General features: G+C 37.4%; 1 protein-coding gene across 2 annotated transcripts in view; it reads left to right on the top strand.

Moving 5' to 3' along the window:
- Nucleotides 1–21073, top strand: part of TMEM117 (transmembrane protein 117) — a 235217-nt gene that overhangs the window by 134458 nt on the left and 79686 nt on the right. The window lies entirely within an intron of this gene.

Below are 21073 nucleotides of genomic sequence, written 5' to 3'. Positions count from 1 at the left end.
GACACCAAGAATGTCAGACCTGTAATTTACATCAGACAGTTCTGGTGAGAGCGTAATAAACTGTGACAGGAAGGTCTGACTGCCTTGTGAAGCATCAGAGTGCAAGAACAGGAAAGTCTTCAGGCTAAACCATTCTCTTTTAGGTGAGTGTAAAATAATGATCTTTCTTGCCATACATGCATACTGATGGGCTTGTCCTAAAGTTTACAGCTGTGCAATGGAGAGCAGAATTTAGCCCTTTCATCCTTTTTTCCATAGCAACTTTCCACTGATTTTGGAAGATCTTGAGTCAGAGCGGCTGTTAACCTTCAGAAATGAGTAGAAGGTATTTTGGGATCCCTTGCAAATCATAAACTTCTCCATCTTTGTTCTGGTTTGGCAAACCTATTTCTATTACCATGTGTAGAACAGATGGCGGTTTTCTTCCACAACAAACATCACAAGGTTAACTTTGCAAAGGGCAGTTCCACAGAAATATATTACACTTTTCATACTTGGTCGGTCTCTTGGATTTCTCTGGGAAGTGTCTTGCATCAGCTCATCCTCCAGTAGCTATCTGGATGGTCCCAAGCCATACTTTCATTATGTACTATATTTGCAGCATCTTGTTGTTAACATCCCGACAAACAGAAGTCGTCCTTGGTAAGGCACACCTCATCAATCCAGGTGTGTGAACCTCACGACTTAGAAGAGTGAGGTTCTCAGACTAGGGATCTGTGCTGAGAAGTACTGTTATCTTAGAGAGTTACTTAAAATGCAAGCCACATTAGACCTTTTTAAATGGAAGATGTATGTCATGTGCCTGCAAAGACAACTCTGGGAAAAATAAAGCATGTCCAAAATCTGCCCATAACTTGATATCCATTGTGACGAAAAAATGCTGAAATCTCCGGTATAGTGAACAGGCACAGCCGTCTGAGCAAGTTCATTTGAACTCAAGTAGCTAAAGAGAAAAGGATTTTTGTTCATTTGCCTTTAACATTTCTGTGTCATTGGTACCATTTATCTGGTCATTTTTTTGTATCCTACAAAGCTACAAAGCAGCATGTTCTTGTTGCCACGATTATGCTGGGTCAAACAAAGGTGTGAAAATGAAGATGGCCATGACCATGCAGAACTTTCTGAAGTGGCCTTTTCAGTCTTTTTCTACATCCTTCAGCTGGATGTTGCAACCACACACACAGGTCAGCAGAATGGCTCACAGGAACCCTCTCCATGCTCTTCAGTGCAAAGTCAGTGGGCTTAAAATGCTGCCAAAATTTTCAGTATTTAGATCTGAAAAAACTAGCTACAGTAAACTCCCCAATTTTATTCATAAGTGGAAAAGGTCACAAAACAATATAAGCCACAAGAATCTGCTGCTAGTCATGTTCCAACTGACAACTTAATCTATTCCTAATCATTGTGACATAACATTTATTTGTGCGTTTCTAATTTATAGTGCAATTAATGAGAAAGGAATATAGTCAGAAACCATAGGACTTATTTTCAAGCTGGAATTTTGTTGCTAACACACTGCTAATAAGAAACAAAAGAATCTTTGCAACTTATCTATAGAACTTCTAAAAATATGCTAAAATAATTAACATGAGTGGATCTTCGCTGAAGTGGAACACATTTGCACAATGTATGCTAATAAAAATACAGCAAAAATTAAAAAGTCAGAAACATCTTTGATCAGGAAAATATAAAGAATCTAGAATTTGAAAGAAGACAGGGGCTGAAGAAAAGGTACTTTGGAGATTCATTTGTAGTAATTCAGGTTTTCTCACTCAAAAATTAAAAAAACCCACACTCAAACTTATCAAATAGTTCAGCAACAGTTACAAAACCATGAAAGAGCAGAGGCAAAACATATTTTAGCTCCATTTCAGTATCTTCTCACAGCAGAATAAATTAGTATTGTAAAATAATTTAGTAAAAGCAGCCATACATATGCTGTCTGTGCATTTGTGCATTTTGGTGTAAAATAGTATGGATGTGTACATACTCTATATTTCGGATGTCATATAAGAATTTTGGCACATAAACGCCCTTCATAAACATCACCCTTCAGAAATATCCTTTTCAGTGCTCAAATTAGAACTTTTGTGATCCTATAGCTAAAACCACATATGTAAATACACCTTACTTATGTCACTGGGTTATGCTCTTAAAGCTGATATTAATTCTTCCATTTGAAATAGTTCATTCTTTGCTTCTGTAACACTTCTTTAGCAACATAACATCTTCAGCTCTGCTTCATTTTCCATTCTAGAAGCACTTTCTCAGTGCCCATTTTTGTTTTCCTAGCATTTTGAAATTATTTCATTACACTGTCAGACCACTGCAATTATTAGTAGAGGCAACGCAGATTGCCAGAAAGTTCGCATACTTTGCGCTTTCTCATTGACACCCAAACAACAGTTTTAGATCATTTTGTGTAACCAGAAGAATCAATGGAGAAAATTCCTCTGGAGCCATGGATGACAAAATTAATCCACAAGCTTATAAAAAAAAAATAAATCATTTGTTTATTTATTAAATAATAGTATTTCATGAAAGGATGGGAAGATACCCAGCAAGACTAGTTTGATGATGGCATGCCTTTGGGAGGCAGGTGGCAAGCAGGAGGGTCATTCAGCAAGAGAGTGGTAGATAGTCCAGTGTAATAGACTTCTGTGCCTCAGAGACTGGGGCAAGATTGAGCCTGGCATTGCTGACTGTATTTGACTTTGCAGTCTGCAAGCTGCTGCTCATAGAAAATTGTTTGTGGAACTGGGAGCTAAGTTCAATTTTCAGGCTATTAGTCCCTGTTAGTCTGATCACAAGAGCATTCTGTTCAGGCCAGAAAGGCATATGTGTATGAAATATTTAATGCTATGTTTATGCATAGGATGCATGCATAGACAAAAATGCATACAAAAATGAAAAATAAAAAATGCAAATGCACCTGTCATTTATATATAAACTTATTTTCTTGTAATAGCATGAAGCTTGTAGCCATCAATTTTTAGTGCACTATTAAAAAACTAACTATTAAAACTGAACAAATCACTAACGCAATTTTACAATTTTTCATCCCTCAAGTAATTTATTTTTCAAAAAAACTACATCTCCCTTTTCCTACTTGTAAGACAGCTTCATATAAGTATTTCCGTGATACAGGAAACCAAATGCTCATTTACTGGTTTAATGCTACGTTAGCTGTTGTACTGAAACAGCTAGCAATTTGACATTTTTCTGATCATCTTCATCAATTCTATGCACCAGACTTGTAAGTAAGAGCTCCAAATATGTCCTGTTTACCATCATTGGTAATTGCCAGCATATTTTTGGTAAATGTGTAGTCAGAAATGGAAAAACCAATTTTACTAAAAATGGCAGAAATATTACTTTCCAATCTGACTGCGAGTGTTGTGCTGTGATTAAAGAACTGACACTGAGGAATGTGATTCTGCAATCAGTCCTTCCATTGCCTGTTCACTAACTTACCTGCAAATTCTATGTGTAAATTGTTTGCAGGATTTTACCAGATCTTTCACAGCCTTATTTTAGTAGTGGAAATTATTTACAGTACACATGTCGTGTTTTGACTCCAGCCAGTAACCAAGCACCACACAGCTGCTTACTGACTTTCCGCTCCCCCCCCCCCCCCCCAACAGTGGGATCAGGAGAATTGGAAAAAACGTAAAATCATGGGTTCAGATAAGAACAATTTAATAATTGAAATAAAAATACATAATAATAGTAGTGTAGTAATAGTAATAACAACAACTATAATAATATCAACAACAAAAACAATTGCAATGGAAAGAGAGAGGAATAAAACCCAAAGGGAAAAAAAACCCAAACAAGTGATGCACAATGCAATTGCTCACCACCCGCTGACTGATGCCCAGCCAGTTCCCGAGCGCTGATCAGTGGCTCCCAGACAATTCCCCTCAGTTTCTATACTAAGCATGATGTTTGGCGGTATGGAATATCCCTTTGGCTAGTTCCTGTCGGCTCTGCTGGTTACACTCCCTCCCCAACTTGTGTACTTCCACATTGGCAGAACATGGGAAAATTAAAAAGTTCTTGATCTAGAGCGAGCATTACTTAGCAACAACTAAGACATCAATGCGTTGTCAACATTATTCTCATACTAAATCCAAAACACAGTGCTGTACCAGCTACTGAGAAGAAAATTAACTCTGTCTCAGCTGAAACCAGGACACACATTTGTGTGGAAAGCCAGGGGTAGACAGCTTTACAACACATGATTCAAGAGCTGTTCAAATTTATGACCTACGTTGTTTGAACACAAAAGTTTTATGGTTGTTGGGGTGGGTCTGGACTTGGTGAAGATATAGTGTCAGATGTATCTGGCACAGAGAACCTACATTCAACAGTGCTAATCACATCCCTGTTTGTACTCCTAGTACAGAAAAAGCCCCAATGAATCATCATTTGGTAGATCAGAGCAAAAAGAAAACTCAAGAGTCTTCTTACACTACACTAAACTTAATTGCTGTCTGCTGAATATAGTAATACAATGTAGTTTAACCTGTTAGTGATACTGAAAAAATCACGTCATGAATCAGTTTAATTTCATTGCATTTCATTTGTCCATTGGAAAAGCATAACAAGTGTCCAGCCTAATTGCAGATTCATATATGCAAATCCTAGCATAAAAGCACAAGGATGCGCAAAGGATAGATGTCAGGTCTGCGCTGTAAGGACGAAAGCTGTGTTTTGTGGTACTACATCAAAGTTAATATGCCTGCCCATCAGGAGGCAGCTGCCTGTGAACCGAAGTTAAGTACGTGCAGATGGCATTGTGGTCCACTGAGAAGACATGCTGGCTTGTACTGATGACAGTTTAGAGATTTTTTTGCTGCATTACAGCATTTCTGCATTGTGGACCAAAGGTGCTCAGAGACTATAAAGTCTCTTCCACGTATTTATCCAATGAGATAACAAAGCTTATAAATTACTAAGCAATCATTCCATTGTTTCTCTAGCAGACATCAAAGAGATTGACATAACAGCTCTGGATTCTTTGTATTTTTAAGATATCTTAGTTACTCATGAAAGTGAAAAAGCTAGACTAATTAGGAGCACTTTCATAGTTAAGAACTTCAGGTACTATCTGTTTTCTGCCTGTCTCTCAAGCACATGATGACGCTGGGGTCTTAGACCTGAATGTTCTGCTACCAGAAGTTGTATCTTGGCTCAGTTTTTGTCCTGTGGATTGATCTCCTTATTACTTGAACAGCTATTTGGATTCTCTTTTGAACACTGCAGAAATGAATAGGCAATCTGAGATGGAAATATTCTAATATCTAGCTTAAAGTAGTAGCTTTCTCAAATGTAGGGATAACCTACCTGTCAGTGTCAACCTTCATTTCTGTTGAGGGAAGTGTAAACAAGTACTTTTAAGCTCTGAATTGGATCCCCATTCTTTTGCAACTATACATCAGTGTGTCCATTTACTGAGCTTATTTCAATCTCATGCCCTCATGTTTAAGATTTTATCATTTCCACACTTCTCTCTCCCTGTCTTCCATCAAGGTTGCTCTCTTTCTAGAACTTCTTTGCAGAGACATCTGCATCTCTGACTGTTTATTTTCTTGTTTCTTTTTCCCATCAAAAATGATCAGATTTTTCAAAGCTGATAAGGGTCTTTATTAAACTTTCAGTTTCTGTGCATAGAATTCAGAAGCTACTACCACAAACTAAAAATGCCTGTATATACTGTATTTTTACATGAGAAATACTTAATACTAGACCTAAGGTCACACCAATTTTAGCTAATCTAGAGCTGTAATAGTATTAAATTCTTCATGTGCTATGAAACATTTTTGCCAATATACACAGAGGAGCTGCAATTTTAATCAAAATGTTTACAGATATTACTGGTTTTCAAACATATACAGATTAGTGTTTATATCCTTATACAAATAAACCTTAAAATTCTGTTCCAATATTTTGGCCAACTGACACGAACATTTTCTTGAGATTCCTATATATGTGACAAGATAAGTCAGATATCTATATTCCAGTTTTATGCATTTTATGCATACCGAGTATTTGTCATTTATGCTTGAAGTTTTACCAGATTGACTCTGCTAGATAGTAGTTAAGCCGGCAGTATGTCTTCTAGGCTAATAGGTACCTAGGTTAAAATGCAAATGCATCAGCACTAGCTTAGTTTTTTTTCCATGGACTGTCTTTCAAACTGGAGATGGAATGGAGTCATCAGGTACAATGTCATGGTGCTCCCATACAATCAGGCTACTCATTACTCAGGGTAATCATTTTAAAATACATTTTTCTGAGCAAGGACTTATGATTAACAATGAGAATTCAGAGACATTGAAACTGGAGTTGGTTTCAAAATCTGTATCAAAGCCAAGGCAAGGAGGATGAGACTTTGGTAAAGGAGAAAATATATATTTGATGTAGAGGTACATAACTTAAATATAAAGTAACTTATCTGTAAATATGTATTTACCTACTGCAATAGCGTATATCCAGTAAAAATAGTATCTTTACCTTTTCACAGATAAAGTGAATTTTGTTGTCTAATTCCCCTTTAGAATAGGCAGTTATTGTTTGAGAATACTAATAATCTAACTGAATTTTTGCCTTCTCTTCACAGTTACAAGGCAAAGATTATTTTAAGTCCTTCTGTTTATACTTAGTCATAGGAGAGCTTTTTATTTCTCATTTATCAATAACATTTTCTAGAAGGTATTAAGACAATGTCATCTGGGCTTTGGAGGGGGGCTCACATTTTCCCAAAGCTCATGGTGTTTCCTTCCTTGTGCTAAGAGAGCAAGGCAAAAAGCTTCAGCTCAGCCAAATGGTCTGCTCAGAAAATCCCAAATGATAATGCTCCTGGGTTATGTTAATATCATAAGGGAAACATATATAAACATAGACAGTATGAATGAAATAAAGGTGATTTTAAATTATACATTATAGCTAATTCAAGCGTGTAAATATAATCTGCATTCAATTTCCTGAGAACACTGGGGGGAAAAGAAGAATTACTTTCTCCAAAAAATAATGAAACAAACATCTGATCTGGCTGAAGAAAAGGGGTGACTTAACAAAACAGTTAGAAAAGAAGGGATAAATATAATACTAGAACTGGTATTTTGTTTTTCAGAGGCAACAAGTTGAAGGCAAAATAAGTCAATGCCATTCTTCGTGGCATTATACTAAATGTAAAACAGCTTACCAGCTTCATAGGAAGCTGCTTACCAACACTGTTAGTACAGAATTTTGCAGTTACTGGACAACATTCATTATTGCTTTGTAAAGAAAGAAAGAATTTAAGATACTGATTATAAACCCTTCAAAAGTTATGGATTGAGAAATGGCCAAAACCTAAATAAGATGTTGAGAAGTCAACTGGTTTTCAACTAAATACCAGCCAGACAATTTTCAACAGAAGGTGCACAATCTTAATCAAAACACTGATTAAAATGCTTAATCAAGTAAGCTGAGATGACAAACAAGACCAGCTGTAGAGCAAAGATTGTACCATATCAGCTGTACAAACAGTATGGCTCAGCCTTGAGAAATGTCCACATAAGAAATAATAATTGACCAAAACCTGTTTTTCAAAAGATAATCAGATAAAAAAATCTGGTTTACACCATGTTGATAAAACAGGAGGTTTTAATTTGTAACATCTGAGCTTTTACAAAAAGCAACTTTCCCTTTCATGTAAAGTTGGTCTTGAGATTTTTCTCTTTTATTCTTTGAGGAATGTATTGGTTTTCTCTACAGTGTATCTTATGAATATGTATAAAGTAAAAGTACATTTTAATGAGTGACCATTAGCTGACTTTATATGGCTTTGTGTGTATACAGTAGAAAAAGAATAAACTTGTCAAACAAATGGCAAAAACTGTGCAATCATGATTGAATATTATTTGCTTTCTTCTAAATTATATCAATCCTACTTCCCCATGGGATGAATGTTTGCCAATGGATAGTGCTGCCTATGAAGCCAGGAAAGAAAACCTGAAAAAAAAAAAATCTTGATTCTTTGTTTATATAACAGAGACTCAATTTCAAATAAAAATGTAGCATGGGCAGAGACTTTATAATATTGAAGGCTGAATGAGAACTGTATATTAAGCATTGTGTTCTGAAGTGTGCTTAAAGGTAGAACAGATTTCCTTCCATTCTCTTTGTTTTGTTTGCCCAGATGACCTGGCATTCTTTCACTCCTTACTGAACTAAAGCACAAAAATACAAAGTTCTGCCTATGCTTAGGTAACCAAGCATTTTGGTTAAAGACAGCTATTTCCTGTAGCCAAGGGGATGTGAGAAAGCAATGTTACTACCAATCATTTCTAGCCATCCTTGACTTCCCAGCCTGCAAAACCTGGTATCTATTTACTGTCAAATTGGCTGTGGAATATCTTTTAGCACAAATCCAGAAGGAAGTGTAAAATCCTGTCCCTAGAGTTACAGCAATTTCTCTCAGCTCTCTTCTTGCTGTGCCTTCTTTTCCAAAATACCTTCTAGCAACCCAAGCAGTACTTAAGAATTCTTCACAAACCATTATGCCCTATGTGTCTTCAATATTCTTCCCAAACAAGGATCAGCGTGAAACATTTTCAGTTGTATCCATTAATGTTTTATAACCATCTTTCCCCTTTGGTTTTTATTATACAAAAAGATATCATTATTCTCAGTTGTTAAAAATTGTAGTATTTTGTCTAGATGCTGTAGTAGCTGGAATTTTATCTGAAAGCCAAAATTTGGAGGTTTCTATGTGTCTATAAGAGTGTCATATCTTCCACTTCATTTCAAGACATTATATTCGGTGGGAAGTCTTCGAAAACACAAACCTTAAAACTTGAATACAAATAAAAGGAAACTTATCGATACTATCTTTCTTAATTTGGTATATCTGAGCTGAGCCAATCACACCATTTTAAGGGAATAGCAATATCATTATGCTTGAAACCCTAAAGGCCTCTAATATTATGATTCTTTAATAGAGACAATTTAAGTGATGATCTCAATTTTCTAAATAATTAATCCTGAAAGTTCCCTATTCAGGGAATAGGGACATACTTCATTTTGTGTTCCTCTTTCAGCACTGAGAATACCTTGAATAATCCCAATACAGTTTAAGAATAATCATTATTTCTCTGCTTTCTGAAAAGATACTACATGCCTTTTGTGCATTTTTGATGGATATTTTTTACATTTTAAATATAATTTGAGGTGCTAAAAAAATGGCTGCCTGAATGTTCTTAAAGAACAAAATCTGACACGACAAAAAAAGGTTGGCTGGCTTTTTCAAAGTGAAATATTGCTTATTCAGAATGGCAAGTGACTTTGCAACAGAGTCCGAAGATTTTTCTCTGTTGAAGTGGAACTAGTACTAACCACCTTCCACTGAGTACCTTCCATGTCCACTCTTTATTCTGGATGTAAAAACAAAGTAGGTTTTTTTAAAGGGGACTGGACAAAACCATGACCATGCTTACACCTCAAGTGCAGAATAGCACAGAAAATGTGGACAAATATAAGGATCTCTAAATTTTTGATGCATTATGTTCTCAATATGGATGTACCTTCAGTATAAAATGGTAATTAAATACAGTTAATGATATTGCCTATAAATCTGGGAAAGGACCAGGACCTGAGCAGAAAATTATTTTAATTGCATAATCCCCTGTAGTATGATAAGGAAAATACTGTAAAGAGCCATGGGAAGGTTTTTCAGAAGCGCTTCATGAATTTTTGCTGTTTGTTTTCTGTTAACGGCTTTCATTTGCAAGTTAGTACTCTAGAAACTGAGAAACTTTTGTGCAGAACTGTTCCTATTGTTGCCTTAGAGTGCAAACACAGTCCTATAGTAGCTATGTTTGCTATGAGTGCAGAACAGAAAAGGCCACGTAAAGGAAGTTTCCAGTTCCCCTTTATTCTGAAGCTATGGCTTCTCTGTGCCAGTCATCGTAAAGAAATGAAATAGATTGAAACCATTCTGAGCTGTCAGTACATCACAGCTCTGAATCAACTGGAAAAGCAGCACAATTTCAGCAGCATGGAGATGGATTTTTGTTTAATTAGGCTCTTTGTTCTGGCAAGAGGAAGCAAGTGGATGTCAGCAGAGTGGCCTGTGTGCCTCCCACGTGTTGCTGGGGACCTCCATGTGCTCAGATAGCTCTCCTGTGGCTTACGTGCATGGGTGCAAGAGAGTGGTGAAGACAGAGGGTGAACATCAGAGCTTGATATTGTATCTTTTATTTTTATTTGAATTGACTGATTCATTTTTGCCAGGTTTTGCATGATGTAGACACCAACAGAGATTTTTGAAAGATGTGCTTATGCTACTTTACTGACTTTAGTTAGCTAACTTTAGTTATTGTTTGCTGTTGATCTAGAACGCATTGTATAAAGTGAAAACAGTTCCCCACAATCAAGTGGCAAAACACACCTGTTATATCTGCCATTCACTTAGCCTTCCCCTCAAGAAGATACTTCCTCAATAGTCACGAAGTAGAAGTTAAATTAAGAAGAAAACAGCAACCTCCCAAATTATTAATTATTAATATGCTATTGTCACAAGTCATTGTTATAAATGTTTCTTCTTATTTCACTCCCTCACCTGCCATAGAATCACCCTAGTACTATGTCCTCACTGCAAGTGTTGCTTATATGTTTGTTGGGCTTGTGTCATCCATTAGCTCACCAAATATAATTGAAAAGTATTAGTGGGAAAGGCAGGTGAAAAGACACCAAGTGGCATATGTATTGTCATTTATGGACACCAGCTTCTTTCTGAAGAACAAGAACTTCAAAACTACAATTTTTAGAACAGCAAATGATGACCCGGCACATCAAAACATAGACTACACAGAAGAAGCTGCATTGACAGTTTACAAGTCTAACTGTGAATCTCTGAGGGTATCATGATACAAATAAAAATGGTGCTACTGCCCAAGAGTAATAGTTAATGGTCCATGCAGAAAGCTGCCTGTATCTGTTATAACACATGAACACATGCAACACTTACAAAAAAAATTGTTAGATGGAGATGCTGAAAGACAGGCCAGAAATTAAATTCCATCAGTAAAAACCTGTCTCTTGTGAACATGTCTTACATGGGACTCCCCCATGTAAGTCAATTCCCCCCAAAAAAGGGAATTGACGTTTGACTTCCTTAAATACATGCCTAAGCTGGTAGCATGCTCCGCAGCCTAAGCTTCCTGTTTGCAAAACCCAGAACTCTCTTTAGAGACCTAAGTACTCCTTGTTGATATACCCAGAACTGTTGGCAATCTAGCCAAAACCGCACAGCATCTATGTTGTATTAAGCCAAAGCAAACCAGATTTTTTCTGAGGTTTTCATTGATGCTGATAATGACCTTCCTGAGCTCTATGTCCTTTATGAGATCAGGCAGTTGAACTTGTTGTCTGTGACTTGCAGGGACATTCAGACATGAAAATTTTTATTAGGTTAATACAGTCTTGACGAATGAGTCACACCTTAATTACTGTGTGCCACCATTTGGTGTATGGTTTCATATATGCTCAAAGAGTCCTGTGTTTTATATGATGCGACTATACAGCTGGTAGCCTGGAACCTGTTTGCTGCTGTAGTTTGGAGGTAAATAAGGAAATGCATTAATTCCTGCAATATTCCGAGATATTATGGATCACATTCTAACTTGAAAACTACTACTTGCATTTTGCATAAAATTTCCCTTTCAGCATGAACACATTTTGAACCTTCTGTTCTTTCCATCAGGGTAGTGAATGCTACCTATATGCTGATCACATGCTGGCTCAATTCTTTCTTCAGTGCTTTGCATTGTAGCTAGGTGTGCAAGATTCATAGACTGAAAGGAAGGATGAAGAGTCTGATGCTGTAGATACAGGAGATGGGGGGCGGGGGGGGTGGGGGGAGGAGCTGAAGGCTGATTCTTAGCCTAGGCACTTGGTGTGTCTTTTCCATTAAAGTCAATGGATAAAGCCTGTAACAGCATTTAAACTGAAAGCACTGGTAGATCTGAGACTAAAAATGGGCACTCCCGTTTGATTGCTTTAAGCAATCATCTTCTGTGCAAAAGTAAAAAAAATGCATCTTTAGCATCATACCCTGGAAAGCTCTGCATTTTTAATCCCCAAAACAGAAAAACACATCCTGTGGAAACCCGAGTCAAGCACCTAGACAAGTACCTCTGTATCTGTTATTTGCATTGGCTGATGCTGCTCACCAGACTGGATAACCCTTTTGTGATATGACTTGTCCATTCTCTACAATCCTTTGCTTGCTCCCCTCCAGGACTTACTCAAGGAACTTGGATTCTCTAGGTTTTCCTGAAACATCCTGCTGAGGGAAAAAGCCAAATTTTTAGGCATAGGATGTGTGAATATGGCCCTTTACCTATGACAAACCCTCATTCCTTATGAGCCTTCACATATTTAATTAATCGAGTTAATGACTTTCTGATGAGAAACACTAAGATATGTAGGAAACTAGGTTGAAATTCATGTTACCAGACTTCCATTGTTGGCAGTGTGAGCATCTGAGCAGGTCCTGTTTTAGAGTGGAGAGAAACAGGTAAAACTTTACGATAGAAGCTATTTTGAAATGAATTGCACCTCAGAAATGCCTTTTTCTTTTCACTGACTATAAAAAGAATCTACATTGGTCTAGATGCGTATGGCAGATGTGCACCAAATGTGGCATGACTTCTGTCTCTGGCCTTTTACCAAAACCACCAAGATCCCTAAATGAGTAAAGCAAGATCTACTGCCATGTCAGCCTAAAATGGAATGGATTTGAATGCCTTAAATAAAAGTCATGGTGTGGCTTTATGTCTCAAAATTTGTCTGGAATACATGATATTACCCAGACCTCTGCTACTGCACTGTAACAATAATAAGGACGCAGTAAAACAAGAAAAAAAAATTCTTCTGAAACATGGTGTCAATGGTTATGTACATAGCGTCAATGGTTATATAAATAGCAAGTGCTTGCCACATGGCAGCCAGTATTTTGGTGTTTTTTTGCATATATATAGTGATCTGTGTGCACAGTAGGGGCTTGAAACATGGTAGGAAATGAGATGGCATAGCTTAGAATATTTTTTGCAGAAGTCCTACTTAATTTGTTCAATAGTTCCTAAATATTTATATTTATGAAGTGTCAATTAATTTCCAGTTAAAAGAAAATTATACTTCTTTTTGTTCATTTTAGACTTATTTTACTTTAAAAAAAATAATTCTTCAGGTATTACTTCTGCTGGTATAATTTCCACAATAATTTGAATAGACCTAAAGTAATTGCATACTATCTGTCTCCCTAACTCAGTTTTTGATATCTAAAGTTTTTCACTACAACTTGATCGTGGTCTAGAAACTAGCTTTGTGGAGCATTCTGTCCTAACTCCATTTGGAAACTGAAAGTAAGTGCTGGCAGGGGTGACTTTTCTAAAGCTGAGCCTAAAGTGTATATTTTTTTAGTTGTTCTTGTCTTGTTGAATTGTTATCCCAGCACAGATTGTGACTATGGCAGAAACTGCTATGATAATATTTAAAAAAAACAAATCAAGACCTGCTAGTTAAAAAATAAGAGGCTTTCTGTTTCCTCAATGGGTGAAAAAATAAATTCGCATGGATCAGTAAAGATGGGAATAATTAATATAAGCCTCCTGAGTGTTTATATATGAGTTCTGTAGCTGGTTTTGGTGGAAATACAGTGCACATGCAAATGCTATGGATCAGGAGAAGAAAAGGTTGTAAAAGCAACACTCTGGAAACATTTTATTGGTGGGAAAGCTGCAAATGCACAAAGTAATACTAGAAGCTGTTGCAGAAGCAACAAAAGTGAGCCATAATATGTATCGTTCATATTGAGCAGTGAATTGTGACAGCAGATTAATATTGTTTTTCAGGATTTACCTATTGTTGAAACGTGTATTGGTAAGACAAGAACAATGTGCTGGCTCTGATTAAAAAGAAAAACCCAAAGAGTAGATTGAAGGGGGCATATTTTGTCTCTGTGATTGCTGTTTCTTTGAAAATGCAAATATAAAAAGAATGCCTTATGATTAAATTGAAGGACAAATAACCTAACACAGGCTTGATTGTTTTCAGGGTGGGAATGAAATCACATTAGGAATATTCGAAAACATTGAAAACAGATAAAACAACTTTAAAATGTAGCAGTGTATGTACAGCTGACTATTAATTTTTAGCCTGAAAAATACCATCCCCTTTATAGATCAGTAAGTCGAAGTACAAATATTTTTTACATATATTTTCAAACATTTACACTTTTTGTATATTCCGAAACGCAGCAGAGTGGATTAAAAAAAATCAAGAGGTTTTTTTCTGAAAGATGTGTAACGAAGTTTTTAACACTTCTGCTCAACTGTGAAACAATTTCATAATTAAAGGAACATTTCATATTATGATTGTGTAAGCCATGGAAGTGCTGATGTATGATCCACAGAAGACAGTTTTCCCTCTAACATCCAAATGAAAAGTACAGAAGGATTTTCCATATAGGTTACTTTCATACATCAAGTGAACAGCTGTGCAGTTTTTAAATATCTCCAAGAAGATGAAGACAAAAATGCTGGATAGAAGCTTTTAATAACTGAATACTAAATGTTTCCCTGGTTTGATATAGGAGTAGCATGATGTGGTATAGTACTTGAAGACTGAGAGGTAATAAAGAATTGATGTGTAGTTAGTGGGATGCCTATATATAGCTCTTACCTAAAAGCACATAACAGCAAAGCAAAGGGAGTGTATGCACTCAGTGGTACATGTTAGCTCTCATTGACTTCACTCTCTGACTTCAGGAAATATAATTACTTTAACCTGATTTAGCCTCACTGTCTAGAAAAAAAAAAAACAATACTACTTTTCAGAAACACATAAGTGATGTTGAGTCTTTGCAAAAGGTATCAATGGATTCTTTAGATGAGGAATGTTCTGCTGCATGAAACCAAGCAATGTGCATGCACCTGCCCTGGGAAAGTGCCCTCGGACCTGCCCTGACATATGGCATCCTTACAATTTCTGAAAACATTTAGAATTTATGATACTCATTCTTATCAATTAAATTCCTCAGTTGCATGACTGAAAATAACATTTCTTGTATAGTTTGGAGAGAGTGGGAAAGTGCTACTTATGAACTATTTAAAGGCTGAGTTTCAAATTAAATTAATTTAGCACTACTTATGAAGAGGTGTATGATTTAAAATAAGATATTTTCAAATTGTAAAATGATAAAAATAAAAAAAAATAACACTTATAATACTTGAGTCATGTACTTGATAGTGGTAGATATATGTATTTTGCCAAATGCAGAGTTATTTTGGCTACTCCATTGTCCAGCAATAACACCATGATGTCTTGTCTTCCTGGCTGAGTAGTTGTGTATGAACAACTTCTTTACTAATATAAGATTTTGGAGTCCTACTGCCCATTAGACCTTGCACTGCTAATTACTGTGTGAAAATAATAAAATTTATTTCAGAGTTCACCATTTGGTTTGTATTTCAAAGTTTCTGTTGTGGATTGTGGCTTCTTCTACATTCTGTTAAATTCTGGAGGGCTGCTCTTACCCTGTTTTGACAATTTAGTCAAGTGTGAATAAAGCAATGAAAATCCTCCACTGAGGATTTTTCTCTGCTTAATGAATGTTACAGCATGGAAAATGTCACATCCTAGAGAGCTTGTCCAGAGTCCATTTCTCTTTCAATATAAAGTTTCTGCAATTATGTGGAGAAGGACTACTATGAAACTATTTGGTGTACTTTTATACTTCCAGGTTTCTAAAATTTGGCAATTGAATCTGACAGATTAAAACAGCTTGACCAACAGCCCATGCTGCATTAGCTTTCCAGGAATGATCTGTTTGTGCACTGAAGATGACAGCACATTTCCTGCTAGTGAAGAGTTTGGAAGGTACTTTGAAGGCATAGCCAAAATATTAGGTCATTTTCTTCTTTTTTTTTTTAGAGGAAGTTTCACTTTCAGTTAGCTTACTAATAGAAAAGATACTTAGACCTTACCTGAAACTCCTGCTGCAGATGCTGCCTCTGCTGGGAGGGATCTTGTGATGTACAATGTAGCATCACTTGACATGACTGCCTAGGGAGGAGAGATCTAAAGTATGTGCAGAGCATCCTGAGCAATATGCTCAAAGAGCAACTACATGGAAGGAATAAATGATCCTTAAGGTGTCTTACTGCTTCACATAGTATATCTCAGGTATCTTAGGTATAGTACTGCTTTGTTGGGGTTTTTTTTGAAATTTTTGTCATTTTGCTTTCTGCACTTATTGTCTGTGTAAGTTACTTCCTCTGAATATGACTTTGTATCCAGGGTTCTTTCTTCTATGTGTTACATCATTTTTCAAATTATTGTAGTATATCACATCAAAAGGAACAATTCAATTTTCTGTAACAAAAAATGGGAATCATAACATTTTGCTAATAATTTTAAGACAGCAGTATTCCTTTTTAAAAGCATTATAAGTTATCTTCACAGTTAATGTGAAGCGAATAATATGAACAATTAATAGTCATATTTTATAGAGCAAAGTGAAATTTAAGATTCCATAATATATACAAGACATACTAATTTTTAGTTAAAATATTTTACTGTGGCATTTGTGTAACTCAAAAAGTCAGACCATATGTATTATGCCATTTTGTATCTGCACTTTAATACAGTGCAATCATTTGTCTTGTGAGATACTAAATAAAATGAAAGACTGAACAGTCATTATATGTAGGGGCCATTTCTTTCTAAATTGAAGCAGTGTGATTAATTAATTAAAATTTATTGCATTTCTTAGTTCAAGAAAAAAGTACATTACTTAATTACATGGTATGTGGCTTTTTCTATTTTATCTTGAATCTTTAAGATGCATGCATACAGAGAATTACTGAAGGAATCAGTTAGTTTTTTAGTCCTGAGGATCAGCAGTGTTTTTAAATATAGCCCAGTAAAAAAGAAAGAAATGTTTGCTGGCCAGCAATTGCATTGTGAAATACAAAGAGAGAAAACCAGCACACACTCATGCATCTCTTTATACTAAGTTGTGAAAATTAAATTAAATTTTGTTGTTTTTTTTCTTTTTCTAAAAACACTAGTCTAACAGCAGCAATGACTTTTTGACGTTTCTATCTAAAACTTATTTGCACTATGACAGTGTTGAGTGCTCTTCTCCTCTGAGCTGTTTTCCACAGTGGCTGTCCTTGACCAAACCAGAAAATGAATTTGATTTCTCTAATGCAAAAGGTAATTGGATTTCTCTTTATGAAATGCATCCCTTTAATGACTGTCTCTGCTTCAGCCAGTTTAGCTGCAACAGACCTGACATTGATCTGGTGATATGACTTTAAATAAATGCCAAAGCTGGGAGATGAAAGACCAACTGTCTGATATCAGAAAGAACATTTCGTGACTTGTCTTGCCATTTTCCTCAGAAAATGTCTCCTTCTTGAATGTCATTCTTATGAAGCATGGTACTCTAATAATTGGTCATAGAGCAGCAGATTGCATCCTTCTACAAACATATTTTTTCCCAGAAAGCATCTGGAGAAAATAGTTTGAAAATTGAATAAAACTTCATGAAATATCTGTTCTTCTTTGAAAATATTCATTACTATGTAGATTCTTCCTAAGTGAAAAAGGTATTACTGAAGTAGATGATTAAATCTTTACAAAGGTCTTGTTCAACATTAAATATTTATTGAAATATATTGAGGTGGTGGGGTAGCCCTATATATTAGAGCATGGTTTGGTTGTCTAGAGCTTAGTGATGGTGATGATAGGGTTGAGTGTTTATGGGTAAGAATCAGGGGGAACGCCAACAAGGCAGATCTCCTGATGGGAGTTTGTTACAGACTTCCAACCAGGAAGAAGAAGCAGATGAAATATTCTACAAGAAGCTAGGAGAAGTCTCAAAACTGGTAGCCCTTGTTCTTGTGGAGGACTTCAACTTACCAGATGTCTTCTGGAAATACAATAGATCAGGGAGGAAACCATCTAGGAGGTTCTTGGAGTGTGTGGAAGGCAACTGCCTGACACCGCTGCTGAGGGAGCCAGCTAGGGAAGGGCCCCGCTGGACCTGTTATTTGCAAACAGAGAAGGACTTGTGGGTGATGTGATAGCTGGGGCCATCTGAGTCACAGTGATCACAAAATGATAGAGTTTTTGTTTCTTTCAAAAGAATAGAAGTAAGGAGTGGGGTCAGCAGAATGACTTCCTTGTACTTCTGGAGGGCAGACTTTGTCCTGTTCAGGAGACTGGTTGACAGAGTCCCTTGGGAGGCAGTCCTGAAGGGCAAAGGAGTCCAGGAAGGCTGGACATTCTTCAGGAAGGAAATCTTAAAGGTGCAGGAACAGGCTGTCTGGATGTGCTGAAAGGTGAGCCGGTGGGGAAGAAGACTGGCCTGGCTGACCATAAAGCTTTGGCTGGAACTCAGGATAAAAATGGAGAGTTTTTGGAAGAAGGCAGGCCACTCAGGAGAGCTACAAGGATGTCATGAGGTTACGAAGAAAGAAAATTAGAAGGGTCAAAGCCCAACTAGAACTTAATCTGGCTCCTGCTGTAAAAAAAGAGTAAAAAATGTTTCTGTAAGTACATCAGCAAGAAAAGGAGAGTTAAGGAGAATCTCCCTCCTTTTTCAGATGCAGGGGGAAACATAGTGACAAAGGATGAGGAAAGTGCTGAGATACTTAATGCCTTCTTTGACTCAGTCTTTAATAGTATGATCAGTTGTTCTCCGGGTGCACACCCCCCCGCCAGCTGGAAGACAGGGACCGGGACCAGAATGAAGCTCCCATAATCCAAGGGGAGATGGTCAGCAACCTACTATATCACTTAGACACACACAGGTCTATGGGGCCAGATAGGATCCACCCCAGGGCACTGAGGGAGCTGGCAGAAGTGCTCACTGAGCCACTTTCCATCATTTATCAGTGGTCCCAGCTAACTGGGGAGGTCCCAGTTGACTGGGGTTAGCAAATGTGACACCCATGTACAAGAAGGGTCAGAGGAATATCTGGAGAGCAACAGGCCTGTCAATCTGACCTCGGCGCCAGGGAAAGATGTGCAGCAGGTCATCTTGAGTGCCATCATGCAGCATGTACAGGATAACCAGGCAACCAGGCTCAGTCAGCACTGAGTTTGTGAAAGGCAGGTCCTGCTTGAAGTCCATGGCTTGGAGGAGTGTACTGTTCACTGGGTAAAAAACTGGCTGGATGGCTAGGCCCGAAGAGCGGTGAAGAATGGGGTTACATCCAGCTGGCAATCAGTTGCAAATGGTGTCCCCAGGGCTCAGTGGGGCCAGTTCTGTTTAATATCCTTATTGATGATCTGGACAAGGGGATCAAGTGCACCCTCAGTAAGTTTGCAGATGACACCCAGAAAATTGGACAGGAGTGTAGATATGCTTAAGGGCCCGAAGGCTCTGCAGAGGGATCTGGACACACTGGATTGATGGGCCGAGGCCAGTTGTATGAGGTTCAACAAAGCAGCGTCAGGTCTTACACCTGGGTCACAACAACCCCACACAATACTACAGCCTGGGGCAGAGTGGCTGGAAAGCTGCCTGGAGGAAAAGGACCTGGGGTTCTTGGTTGTCAGCTGGCTGAAAGCAGTGTGCCCAGGTGGCCAAGTAGACCAATAGCATCCTGGCTTGTGTCACAGGTGGTGTGGCCAGCAGGACAAGAGAAGTGATGATCCCCCTGTACTCGGCACTGGTGAGGCTGCACATCCAATACTGGGTTCAGTTTTGGGCCCCTCACTATGAGAAGAACATTGAGGTGCTGGAGCGTGTCCAGAGAAGGGCAATGAGGCTGCTGAAGGGTCTGGAGCACAAGTCTCATGAGGAGCGGCTGAGGGACCTGGGGTTGTTTAGTCTGGAGAAAAGGAGGCTCAGGGGAGACCTTACAGCCCTCTACAACTACCTGAAATGAGGTTGCAGTGAGGTGAGGGTCGGTCTCTTCTCCCACATAACAAGTGATAGTACAAGAGGCAATGGCCTCAAGTTGCACCCGAGGATGTTCAGGTTGGATGTTAGGAAAAATGTCTTCACCAAAAGGGTTGTCCAAGCATTGGCACAGGCTGCCCAGGGAAGTGGTGGAGTCACCATCCCTGGAGGTATTTAAAAGCTGTGTGGATGTGGGCTTAGGGACATGGTTTAGTGGTGGACTTGGCAGTGCTAGATGATCTTAAAGGTCTTTTACAACTTAATTCCATGATTCTGTGATTCTGTGTAGATAATAGTTATCTTATAAAAATTGTAATAGTATGCTGATCTGAGAAAAGATTTACTACATAAAACAATTAGTAAATATGGTATTTTGGGATACAAAGTGTTCTTTCTGTAGGCTAGGTTTAATGGATTCATAAAATCCTAGAATGCCTTTCTATTTATTTGTTTAACATACTCATTATACATTGGTCCCAGCCCTTTGGTGTAATATGCTAAGCACTTTTAATCCCAGTGGAATTGGAACCAAAATTTAGAAGTTGAATACAGTTTAAATGTAGTTCTCATTTAATCCTAGGCCATGTGTTCTTTTTGATAAACACTGTTAATTTCCTTGATTGAAAGTGGTAACTCACTCTCTGGATGGTAAACTGGATTTAAAAACCTCTGTATATATATATGAAAAAAAAATCAAGAAATCTTGACTTCAATTTGAAGTTATTTCCTTCTGAAATCTTATTGAGAGTTATTTTCATACTAATCAAAACAGTTAGTAATTTTCCACTGTGTACAGATACCAATGACAAATAAAAAGATTATTTTTGTTACTTACCTATTTTGAAGCAGGTGGTAACCCCGTTTCCTTTATCTGTTCAATTATTTCTTAATCTTTACGTATGGGTAGGTTTTCCACTCTTACAGATCTTTTGCACGACAGAATTGCTGAGTTTACTGTAATGTAATTTTCAGTGCTTCTTATTACAGTTAACTTGAAGTAAATAGATATGAAAACACATCTTCCCAAAGGTGGAAATGCCTGAGAGGTATTCACCTCCCTCATTTAGCTAGAAGTCATTTTTAATACTTTTGTGTACCACCCAG

This window comes from Falco peregrinus, chromosome 6 (genome assembly GCF_023634155.1).
Source record: "Falco peregrinus isolate bFalPer1 chromosome 6, bFalPer1.pri, whole genome shotgun sequence".
NCBI lineage: Eukaryota > Metazoa > Chordata > Aves > Falconiformes > Falconidae > Falco > Falco peregrinus.
Note: the sequence above shows the minus strand (reverse complement) of the source record. Positions and strands in the feature narration are given on the sequence as shown.